Source organism: Thalassophryne amazonica, chromosome 6, assembly GCF_902500255.1.
Source record: "Thalassophryne amazonica chromosome 6, fThaAma1.1, whole genome shotgun sequence".
NCBI lineage: Eukaryota > Metazoa > Chordata > Actinopteri > Batrachoidiformes > Batrachoididae > Thalassophryne > Thalassophryne amazonica.
In genome coordinates, this window is record NC_047108.1 from 94,785,743 (window position 1) to 94,798,074 (window position 12,332).

Genomic DNA, 12,332 nt, shown 5'->3' on the forward strand with positions numbered 1-12,332 from the left:
TATGGGTGGGTGGTGTCTTTGAGCATGGCGGCAGCTCTCCTGTGGACTCTGTGGTGGTGGTTGCTCTGCAGAGAGGGCGTGGAGTCCTGGTGATCCTCACAGCAGTCGTAACCACTCTGCAGGTGACTGTGGTCTGCAGCAGTAGTGCTGCCGTACCATGCTGTGATGCAGTTGCAGCTGTAGAAGTTGCTGAGGATCTTGGGTGACATGCCAAACTTCCTCCGTCTCCTCAGGAAATACAGCTGTGGTTCGGGCTTCTTAACCAGCTGTGAGGTGTTCAGTGTCTAGGTGAGGTCCTCAATGATGTGTAACGCTGCTCACCCTTGCCACTTCAAGCTCCTGGTTAAACAGTCGTTGATGAGGTCTCCTCTCCTTTGTCATATCCTTCGCCTTGTCTATGTTGAAGGTTGTTGTCCCCACACCATGACCGGCCACCTCCCTTCTGTAGACCGCTTCATCACCTCCAGTGATGTAACTGATCACTGCAAAGTCATCCACAAACTTCAGGATGATGTTGTCCTTGTGGGAGGCAACACAGTCATGGGTGAACAGGGTGCAAAAGATGGGGCTGAGGACACATCCCTGAAGAGTGCCAGTGTTGGTGATGATGCTGGCTGAAGTCTTATTACCAATCCTGACAGACTGGGGCCTGCCAGTCAAAAAAGCTAGGAGCCATCATAGTAAATTGTTAATTATATTTGTGTCTGTCTTTGCAAGCACTTTCTTAATTTGCAAGACACTTTTGATGTCATTTACTATTATAGAATTGATGGAAGCTCTTTTATGTACACTCGTATTTGTGTTTTCTGCATTTTCTAGTGATGTCTTAATTTGAAAATACTGTGGCTACTAGTGGCTACCACAGTACTATTCAAATGAATAAAAACAGAGTAGAAACACATTTTTACTCATTACTTATCAACAGAGTGCTGCACAAATGTCTAATAATGTATAATTGCAGTTTGTTTTAAATTTTATTTCAGTGTCACTTCAGCTCGGCCAAATGAATGACGCTTTATTTTTATGCAGAGTTTCAAGAGCTTTTATCAAATTAGAAGAAAAGGTTATTTGGAAAATCAAATTGGATTCAAGGCTGCCTCTGCGAGGGGGGGGGGGGGGGGGGGCATGAAATAAAAAGCAACTCTAATACCTTAGCAGCACATAGTCTGTTTTGTCATCAAAGACTGATAATGTAAACTTACTGCAAGGTCGAGGGCACAACACTTCACAGTTATAAACCCAGCAGATGGATAACATGCTGCAATCATGTTCAGACTGCTCAGCATCAAACCGCTCTCCAAGGAGAGCGTTGCTTTCACTTGCATCATGAAAACAAAATAAGCCTGTTGGTGTAGTTGAAGCACATACATGGTTTGGATGCATAGATTAGTTATCTTCCCGTCTACTATTGTCGACTGTAACTCAACCATGCTCCATGATCTCCTGCCCTGTATTTGCTCAGTATCTCAGCTGAAGCATTTCAACTCTTATCAGCATCCCTGTGGACGTGTCCTGCTGTGACACCCTGTTCCCTGATAATACGATGCGGATGGAGAGGCTGAATGTTTGTCATTCCTGAATTATCACACACAGGATACAGCAGCGACTCTCGGCCTCCTTATACCTTATCTGTGTACAACAGGAGATGAGGAATTTGTCTGACTCCACTGTGCATCTCCAGTCTCAGTTAAATTTCACCTCTTGCCTCTCTGATGTTGAGTTTCTGCAGCTGCATGTGAAATAGTTCTTTGATCATCTTTTGGATAAACAGGGCTGCCAGCAGGATTCCGCAGCTTTGCGTTCTTATCATGTTCAGATGTATCTCTGTCACATGCACGCACATCTTAGATCACTAATAGCACATATATGCTGGCAAATTACACATCTACGCAAAACATGCGTTGTTGTCCTAACAGGTGTAATTACGTATGTTGCATGGCCACAGTCTCAGACATCTTTAAAGAGTAAATATGATGATGTAAAAATTTGCCTTTTACAATTGCGTCATTTGGATTTCAGGTTAAGTGCCTCAAATGTTATTCTATGACTATATTTTATGATCCCATGTGTTATTTTAACAGTTTTATGACTGCGCATGTCGTTATATTGCTGCTAGCAAAACTTGGCATGCAACAAAATATTTTTGACAAAAGCTTTCGTATTATGAGTATTAGTATTATGAGCATTTTGAAAGAACAATTGAATGCAGAAGCAAGTTTTACATCAATTTTCCCAGTCAAAAATGTTTCATGGGGTTGGTTTGTACACTGTAAAAAACATTAAAATAAAATAAAAAAATCTCTTGCTTTTAGGGAAACAATTCTGGCACATTTCACACATTATTGCTGTAAATTAAACATTACTTTGTTGTTTTTCTGTTTTACAGTATTTTTATGTCATGATTTAACCATTAATTTCACAGACATTTTTACAGTGTATAACTTGAATTAAAGTTTATTTTTACATTTTAGGAAGTTGATAACTTACACTATACTGATAGAGAAATGTTCAGAGTTTTAAAAAACAGTTGGACATAGGTTCGATGATGTTTTTTAGTGGCTGGCTAAAAAACACTGCATTTGGATTTCAGGTTAAATGCCTCAAAGGTTATTCTATTACTATATTTTATGATCCCATGTGTTGTTTTATCAGTTTTATGACTGCGCATGTTGGTTTATCACTGTTAACAAAACTTGACATATGCAACAAAAAATATTTTTGACAAAAGCTGTTGTGTGGCTGGGGTGCCTGGCTGGCTTTTGTTTCTGTCTTCTGTTTTTCCTTCCAGGTGGCATGCGTTCAGGACTGAGTGGCTGATGTGTGGCTGAGTTATTAGGACCTCACCCTGATCACCTGAGGCTGGTCATGTGCAGCTCGTCAGGACTCACAGCTGTGGTGCATCTGTATTGATTGGGGCATGGTTGCATTTAAGTCTGGAGTACACAGTGTGTATTTGCCAGAGACTCGACCTTGTGACCAGACGGGTGAGATCGAAGTTTAGAGAACTATCTCATCTTTATGGACGCAGAGACCGTACCAGGTTTGATGCCATGGTCTGTGAAAGAGGAGGGGGTGAGGTCTCACGCTCGTCAGCACAGTTCCTGAGGTACTTTAGGTTTTGTGACTAACATGAGTACAGTCAGTAGATGTGGTGTCCCTCACACCTTATTATATTGAGCTGTTATGTTAGTCGTTTAATCAGCTTCCACTGCAGTGGAGAATTGAACTGGGTGTTCCATGCCTGCAGGGTGGGAAGCTGATTGGTGATTAAGCCAGGAAGTGTTTGCTGATTATGTACACCTTTGAGTGGTCTCTCTGTGTGTGGAGTGGTGGACTCACATTATGGTTTCTTCTTTCACAGACTTGGTTGGTCGCGGCCACCTGCGGGGTGTCAGCGGGGTCCTTGGGTCCGAACTGTTCTGGCTCCGGACCGTTTGTGCTGCTGGGAGTGCACCGTTTTTCCACCTCGCCAGACCGCGCACTTATTTATTATTAATGGAGCACTCACTGTTATGTTATTAAATTCTGTTATCCTTTGAACCGTGCTCTGTTTCCTTTATGCTGGGTCCTACTGTCAAACGCTGGTCGGTGCTCCGACTGCGTCCTACACATAACGAAAGCTTTTGTATTATGAGCATTTTGAAAGAACAATTGAATGCAGAAGCAAGTTTTACCTCAATTTTCCCAGTGCTTTCATATTAAATACCATTACACTCTTAAAAAAATGTTTCATGGGGTTGGTTTGTACACTGTAAAAAATTAAAATAAAATAAAATCCGTTGTTTTTAGGGAAAAATTCTGGCACATTTCACACATTATTGCTGTAAATTAAACATTACTTTGTTGTTTTTCTTTTTTTTTTACAGTATTTTTATGTCATGATTTCACCATTAATTTCACAGACATTTTTTTAACAGTGTATAACTTGAATTAAAGTGTATTTTTACATTTTAGGAAGTTGATAACTTACACTATACTGATATAGAAATGTTCAGAGTTTTAAAAAACAGTTGGACATAGGTTTGACAATGTTTTTTAGTGGCTGCCTAAAAAACATTGCATTTGGATTTCAGGTGTCAAACGTGTGGTTAGTGTCTTGGTGAAAGACCACACGTTTGAGGACAAGGAAGTTAAATCTTAGCCAGAGAGAAGAAATGGTTTGAGAGAGGTGTCAAGGAAGCATTCTTTGTAAAACAGTTGAAACCCAGCCTTATCTGGGGGCGGGTCTCAGACAGGCTTTGTCCCCTGTTTACAATGGGGTACTCAGGTCAAAGCAGTTTCAGTCTTTTGTTCATGGTAATGAGTCATTCATGTCATCAGGAGAGTCGTCAAGGGAGCCATCAGGGGAGGCTTCCATCCCATCATTAGGAGAGTGCACAATAGGTGCTAATTAGAGCTATTGTTTAGTCACTAGCCTATAGCAGTCGGCCTCTCGGTAGGAGGAGTCTGGTTAGGTTAAAAACTCCAGCTTTTGTTGGCTTCTGGTTTATTCTTCTCTACAAGAGTCAAGACAGACGTCAGACTACCAGAGCAAGAATTTTAGCTGAGGAAGCTTCTGTGATTTGAAGCGAAACGTCCTCACGTCAAGCAACCCAGTCCAGTCGAAGATTCAAGCTTCTCTACTATGGAAACCACCTGGACAACTGACAGCCTACACAGAAATCACAACATGAAGGTAACAATATGTATGGACATTTCACTAAGCACAGTGGCTTAGCGGTTAACACTGTTGGCTCACAGCAAGAAGGTCATGGGATTGATTCCCACCTGTGGCCTTTCTGTGTGGAGTTTGCATGTTCTCCCTGTGTTTGTGTGGGTTTCCTCTGGCTGCTCCGGTTTCCTCCCACATCCAAAGACATGCAGGTTAGGTGAATTGGACACTTTACATTGTCTGTAGCTGACACGCCCTGTGACTGCTAGGAGAGGATCGAGCCCCCCACCTCTTTAAGGGTTATCAGTGAGACTCTTTAATCAAATCCATGGAAGTGGCAGATAAAAACCTTTATTATTATTATTCAGGACCCCTAAGTCAGTCTTTTGTCATTATCCATAATGACAAAAGACTAAGATATTGCAGGCAATGGTGCATGTTCTTTTTTTTTTGAGCATTCAAGCAAAAATGCATTGCACAAGCATTATTGACAGTCGCAGTTTACCTCACTGACAGTCCCCTAAGATTTGACAATGTTAAGACCATATTCCTGAAAGATGTGAAATCTAAGCCTTGAAAACGTGAATCCACATAGCGAGAAAAACAAACTTGAACTCTTCCGGTGATATGTTGCATTATGGGTAATAACAAAGCAACAAATGGAAGAGAATGAAGATTTAGCTCTTTAGTCACGGCGCTGCCAACGTTAATTTTGTTGTTGTGTCTTATGTAAAGATGTTCATTCAAACTCTGTTTGAGTCTGTCATTTTGTGGGATTATTCCCTGTGATTCGCAGGGCAAACACAGGATTAACCTTAAAGTAACTTCATAAAAACTACTGCATATTCAGCTTTGCAATTTTGGGTTCTGGTCGATACAGGTGATGACTAGCGAACCTCCTATTTTGGGTCATATTGGCATGTTTTAACAGAATAATCTGCAGTTATTCTTTTATAAATAAATAGGATTGCTGGCACAATGGGACATGTCTGGGTTTGTTCAGGCAGCCATGTGTAAAATAGGCCTTTTGTTTGCATATCAGTTTAGGAACCCTAACTGCTAATAGCAGGATCTTCATGGCCACAAAGGCCACTGTTGTTTGCTTTAAAATAATTTCTTCCACACTGAAAGATAAGTTATTTTGGACCTTGAAAACAAACACTCACGAGTGTCCTCACAGTATACAAAAGTATGTGGATAAAATAACACACACACATATGTATGTATGTGTGTGTGTGTGTAATGTTCCACAAATATCTGCACTGCTGATATATCGATTATAAAACTCTGTCCTGAGAATCCATCCGTCTTTGAGAATGCATTTGTGCAGGTAGTGATCTGTGCAGTCTAGACATTTGTTTTGTCCTCTGTGGATGGATGGGTGCCTGCAGCAGCGATGCTGAGCGTGATGAGGGTTTGCATCAGGAACTGGAGAAAGGATGAATTAGGGAAGAGTGCTGCCATCCGAAACCCTCTGGGGGAAGTCAGAGAAAATGGACGCTGTGCACCGTGCCTCATTACCACATAAGCACATCATCTATCAGACATGGCAGCGTAGACACACATATAAACACACACACGGTCTCACACTCTTGCAGAAGCGGCTTATCAGACCGATCCAGCTCTGCAGCAGCAACGGCCTGATGAGAGGATGGGAGTTCATGCTACCTGGTTACCAAAGAGTTACCTGCAGACAGACATATATGTTACACACCCTCATGTTCTTGCACACGTGCAACATCAAATTTACTACAGCAGTGAGCTTTGCCATAGCTGCCATGGCCATGTCATGAGTCCCATCTCCGAATGGAAAACAAGGCTGTGTGCCACTGGCTCAGTAGTGAGGAGAACAACAAACAGGTGACGCCGCTCTGCAGATTATGGCCATATTTGCTGTCTGACATGAATTGCCATCCTTTTGTATGTCTGTGTGTACATTCTGTTAAACTTTGTTACCTCCAAGAATGTTATTGTTTTTGGTCTGTTTGTCTGTGAGCAGGATTACACAAAAAGTAACAGGCTGAATTTCAGGAAATTTGGTACACAAGTGACAGCACGGTGCCTTAGTGGTTAGCACAGCAAGAAGGTCATGGGATTGATTCCCACCTATGGCCTTTCTGTGTGGAGTTTGCACGTTCTCACCATGTTTGAGTGGATTCTCTCCAGGTGCTCCGGCTTCCTCCCGCATCCAAAGACATGCAGGTTAGGTGGATTAGAAACTTCAAACTGTCCATAGGTGTGTGTGCAGGTGTGAATTGTTCGTTTGTCTGTAAGTGGCCCTGTGACAAAATGGTGTCCTGTCAAGGTACCTCGCCTCACGCTCTATGACTACTGGGATAGGCTCCAGCCCCCCCATGACCCATAACTGGAGTAAAAGGCTGAAGATGAGTGAGTGAGTGGTACAGGAGTGCGTCACAGGACAAGGAAGGACAAGCTAAATTTTGAAGCAGGACAAACTGATCAGCTGGGCTGGCTCTGTGGTTGGCATGAAGATGGAATCTCTGGTGACTGTGTAAGAGAACACTGGACAAACTGCTGGACATTATGGACGATGCCAGTTACCCTCTGCACACCGTCATCAGCAACCAGAGGAGCCTCTTCTGCTCCTTCCCAAGTGCAGGACCAATTGACTGAAAAACTCTTTTGTCCCTCAGGCCATCAGACTGTACAACTCCTCACTCAGGGGGAGGAGGAGTAACAGGAAGACAGAGGACGGGAATGAGAGGAACAGTAGTAGCCAGTAAACCAATATGTCTGGTATTTCTATTTATATTCGCAAACTTTTTCTTTTTTACTTTCACTTTTGATACTCTGTGTGCTTCTTACCTTGTGTGCTACTATACAATGCTGCTGGAACCTCAATTTCCCTGAGGAAGTCTTCCCAAAGGATCAACAAAGTTCTCTCTAATCTAATCAGGTCTAAGTTAAGGCACTGGTCCAGGATTTAGTTTCTTCCCTGATCCAAGATTATTTTTTCTACTTTTTCCCCCACTTTCTTTAACATTTCGAGGTAGAACTTAAAAAAAAAATCATGAACGTCCCAGAAAATCTTATATGGACTTTAATGGAACAAAAATTCAAGCACATTGTATTGATAATATCTGTACATATGGAGGATTTTGCATGAATTCAGTTAAAAGTTTGGATCCAGTGAAACAAAATTCTTTTTCATAGAGGGCTGATCTTTATTCAGTTACTTATTTTTTCAGAAGCTTGCCTAGAAAGGTGACGTGTGCCTTGGAGAAGACCTGTGATGCTTCTAGTTATTTCTGTGATTAGTGAATCTGTAATAATGTACTGTAGAACATTTCAAGCTACATTAGTTTAACTTGGAAATGAAAAGTTCACCTGCTGAAAATGCAAGTTAACTCAACTTGAAGAATACCTTTGTTTAAACTCAGACATGACAGCATAGACATAGTGGGACATGTCCCACTTGACATATCTGAGCAGCGTGTATACACACACACACACACACACACACACACAGACACACAATTAAATTTTCCTGTTGGAGTTTTTTCAACAATTCAAACAATCCACATATGTGGCCTTAGCAAAGGTATGTTTTCTCCGAGTACCTTCCAGTTTGCATTGAAATGGGCAGCATGGTGGCACTGATGCCTCACAGCAAGAAGGTCATGGGTTTGATTCCCACCTTTGGATTTTCTGTGTGGATTTTGCATGGTCTCCCCGTTTGTGTGGGTTTCCTCCAGGTGCTCCGGTTTCCTCCCACACTTAAAAACCTGCAGGTTAAGTGAACTGGAAATTGTCCAGGTCTCCCTTTCAAAAGAGGTCTCGATCTCAATGGGACTAACCCGGTTAAATAAATAAAAAATGGATCTGCAAATCTATAAATATGCAACAATTCTGTTAATGCTTAATGCTCAATTCAGTGATGACTCAGAATTGGAGGTATGGTCTATCTAAGTGTCTTTATATGATAGTTTATTAATAATATGGTTTTACTAAAAGATTATTTAGTCTAAAAAGTATTCACGGAACAGGACAGCATAGCAACTTTGTCCATGTAGACATCGTGCTCCAAAGCTTGCCTTCAGGACAAAAATCACATTAATATTAAACACAACATATTAGCATACTGTATAATGTCACATTTGTATATCTATGCTGTCATTATGTTATGTCTATTTGGTGATCTGCTCGTGCATGTGGGTGTGTGTGTGTTATTATTGTAAATGTAATTAAGTGCAATCATGCATGATTATGTGAATCTGAATGTGTGTCAGTGTGTTGAGCAGTTTATCTCATTTGTTCTGCACATTTCTCCATTCCCATGTGGTGGCTCTTTGTTCATGTCTGCAGGAAGGATCAGTTCTCTTCTTCTGTTGATCCTATAGAGGTAACTAGATTGCTGTGGTTTAGCCATCCTCCAAATCATTGAACCCCTTAACCTGAGTTATTTTTTCGATGATGTTAACTTTAACTAAATGCCCGCCATGCCTATGTGTCAGGGTTGGCACACCCTGAGGGCATGTCAAAAATAAGTGCCCTTCTAGAGGTTTAATTAGACAGCCATGCATGGCTTTGAGTAGTTAGGGGGGGAAGGGAGGCACGGCTGGGGCACATGAGGTGCTCGTGCCTACAGTTTGGAGTTGGGTGAGGAGGAGAGAGACTATATGATGTGCACATTTTGAAAACTAAGGACAAATTCGTGCCATGCATTAATTTCAAATGATGCTCCTGTGGAGCTTCTAAAACTGTTGATCACTTGATGAGCTGTTTCCATGTTATATCCTTGGCCTCGAACAGACTTTCTGAGGATTTTTGGCTTACAATCCCATTGTGATGTTTTAAGCTTGACTGGTGACCTCAGAGCAGAGAACCAGACAGGTACATAAAAGTAACAGTCTTTATTTACAGTTGCAGATCAGGAAATCATCAGTTGGCAAGAGGAGAACAGCCCACAGAAACACAACAGTTGAGGACACTGGCAAATGAACAACCAAGACAAACAGGCAGCAGGTAAGGGTACACACTACACTCTATAGGTGCACACTGAGAGCAGACTGCATGGCAAATGTGTCTGTGTGAGAACCAGCAAAGAGGTAACCCAGGAAAAATAAGGCAGAGTCAAACCACAATTAGGGTAGTATTTCACTAGGGTGCGACTGGTGGAGAGTAAGTGGAGACACAAAATCATGCCAAAACTGGGAAATAGACAACAACTTGTAGAATTGTAGAATGTTACTGAATTGGCCCCCCATCACATTCATGTGTGACGGCTCACTGTTGGCCAAATGCCCTCCGGAGTAGCAGTGCAAATAAGGCCACAAATAAAGATAAAGATCAACTTTATTTATCCTGAAAGAAATTATTTTGTCAGAGTACAGAAACAGTATTTATTTATGGAAAATGTATTGACATTAAGAAAGCCTTTGGCACAATCAACCATGAAATATTAATAAAAAAAATGGAAAGATATGGCATCAGAGGTATTGTCAGACTGGTTTAGAAGCTATTTACAACAGAGACAGAAGTTTAAGATGGGTGATGTCAGTTCTGAATGTTTGGACATTGTTTGTGGTGTACCACAGGGGTCAGTGTTGGGGCCCAAACTATTTATATTGTATATTAATGATATTTGTAAGGTGTCACAGATACTGGAACTGGTGTTTGCTGATGACTCAATTTTCTGTTCTAGGGAGAATTTAAAAAAAAAATGGTAGAAGAAATCATTGAACAAATGAACAAATTGAAAATATGGTTTGATCGAAACAATTTGTCAATAAACTTGAATAAAACAAAACAAATCTTATTTGGGGACTGCAGAACCAATGAGCAAATACAAATGCAGATAGATGGGGTGCAGATTGAAAGGGTTTATGAAAATAAATTCCTGGCGTAATAATAGATGACAAAATCATTTAGAAACCACACATCAAATATACACAAACCAAACTATCAAGAAGCATTTCAGTGTTAAACAAAACATGTTCTGGATCATAAATCACGCTGCATCCTATACTGTTCCATTGTCTTACCGGATTTCAACTACTGTGTAGAGATCTGCGGCAAAAACTATATGAGTTCAATAAAATCACTAATTATTCTTCAAAAAAGGGCAATACGGGTCATTCATAATATTGGCTATCATCAAGACCATACTCACCCACTCTTATTAAAATCAAAACTATTAAAATTAAGACATAGTAAAATTACAAACAGCACAGATCTTGTACAAAGCAAAAAATGACATTTTACCAAAAAAACATACAGAGAGGGGGATATCAATTACGAGGCAAATACAACTTCAAAATGGACAAAATCCCCACAAACAAGAAACGATTCTACATTTCATTCTGTGGGGTGAGACTGTGGGAACAGTATGAATGAGGAGTTAAAGCAAGGTGCTCTGACAGGACTGTCAGTGTGGAATGCAGGGCGTGGGAGGAGTTATCAGGATGCTGAGCAGTTTCCTCAGCATCCTCTTCTATGACACCTCCACCACACACTCCAGCTCAACCCCCAGGACAGAGCCAGCTCTCCTAATGAGCTTGTTGAGTCTGTTCTTGTCAGCTGCCTTCAGCCTGCTGCTACAGCACACTACAACATAGAAGATGATGCTGGGCCCAGCTTCCAAGGCATTGCCTAACCAGAAGCAAAGTAGCAGAGTAAATACTAAAATGAAGCGTTCTGATGGTCAAGAAACAACAGTTTTGTGTCTTTTAAAAGAAAATGAAAGGAGATGATGTTTCTCTCTGCTTGATTGTTGAATTGCAACCCTCCCCACCACCACCTGCTGAAAGTAAGACCATATTTTAACGTCCAACCACCAATCTATTGCTTTCCTCAGTATCTCGCCTCTTCTTGTAGTACTGTATATTTTATACCACTGGCTTTGATGTGTTCCTACTGAAGGGCTCCATAAATCTCTCTTGATCTCTCGGTGGATGAAAAGGCAGGTCCGGAATATGAATCAACATTGAACCAATCCGGACTGTGCTTCAGCATCGCACCATCTAAAATGCCTTTTATCTAAGTGCACAAGTGCTGACACACATACAGACTAGGATGATTTAGATACCGGGGAAAACAACGTGGTCTCCGTATTAACAGACTTCTTAAATGTCTCACAGATGCTGTTTTTCACTTGGCAGACATTCAGCTAAACGTTTGGGGAAACCAGAAAACCTTAAACATTAGACTGTTTCATTTATAAGGTGCTGGTTTTGGTTCCTGTTCCAGATATTTTAGTCTTCCATTATGCAAATCCCACACGGTGATTGACACATTGGATTTGCATTTCCCAGTCTGAATCCTGGGGACCCTGGACTATGAATATTTTAAACGCGTTCCTTTTCTTCATGAAGAGTACATCACCTGTGGCGACAGCACAGAAACATGGAAAGCCTGCTGTTCATACGAGCTGGATTTACAATCAATGGTCCAGGTTTAGTATTCTAAACCATTATCATGGAACACCCCAGCTGATGAATGTCAAGTTGCTTCTATGTGACCTTTTAAATATGTTTCTAGACACTGCTTTACTGACATACGGTAAGCCTGCAGATATATGGGCATTGGCAAAACTATTCACATTCAGGTGAATAGTTCAAATTTACAGCACTTAAGCAGGTGATCATCCTCATTTTTTAAAATTTATTATAATTTTTTTAATGTATTTATTTGTTGGTTTGGGGGGGGGGGGGGGGGGGGG